Source organism: Chaetura pelagica, unplaced genomic scaffold (genome assembly GCF_000747805.2).
Source record: "Chaetura pelagica isolate M959 unplaced genomic scaffold, ChaPel_1.0 scaffold21, whole genome shotgun sequence".
NCBI classification, from domain to species: Eukaryota; Metazoa; Chordata; class Aves; order Apodiformes; family Apodidae; genus Chaetura; species Chaetura pelagica.
In genome coordinates this window covers 2,251,445-2,251,976 of record NW_009952251.1, presented here as the reverse complement: position 1 = coordinate 2,251,976, position 532 = coordinate 2,251,445, and the positions used below count along the sequence as shown (strand labels likewise).

The 532-nt window shown below is 42.7% G+C and overlaps 1 protein-coding gene across 1 annotated transcript in view; it reads right to left on the bottom strand.

Moving 5' to 3' along the window:
- The window catches only part of SATB2 (SATB homeobox 2), a 108,206-nt gene that overhangs the window by 35,718 nt on the left and 71,956 nt on the right, over positions 1-532 (bottom strand). The window lies entirely within an intron of this gene.

Sequence of the window (532 nt, the reverse complement as noted above, 5' to 3'; positions counted from 1 at the left end):
CAGGACAGGTAGCCCTGGCACTTGGCTGCAGGCAGCTGCTGAAATTAGCTTTGCCAGCTAGCTACTGCAGCAGAGGCACCAGCCTCTACCTTCTCCCCCCTCACTAAGAGTAGCCTACACCTTAGAGGAAGAGCCAATTCTCCCAGAAAAAATGAGTAAATGGGTAGAGATCTCTAAATAATAAATTATTACTCAATTTAATGCACTCCCTTAAGTCTCCCTCATCCTTTATTAAAACTATACGTATGTCATTTGAGTATGTATGGTTTCCCAGCCTTATCATCATTATGCTAGCCAGACAGTCACCTAATTTCACCTAGGAAATCAGTGGAAATGAAAAAAAAAAATCATTTCATAAAGCTGGGCTTTGGCATGCCTTTGATGTGCTGCCCTCATTCTCCTAAACTCATATTGAGATTTTGTATATTCTGCTGCACTCCTTTTAATTGAATGATTTCCCATCAGCTTCTGTGACAAATGAAGGACAATAGCAGACGCTGCCAGTACTTTCCCCAGGCTGGACTACCCCTAC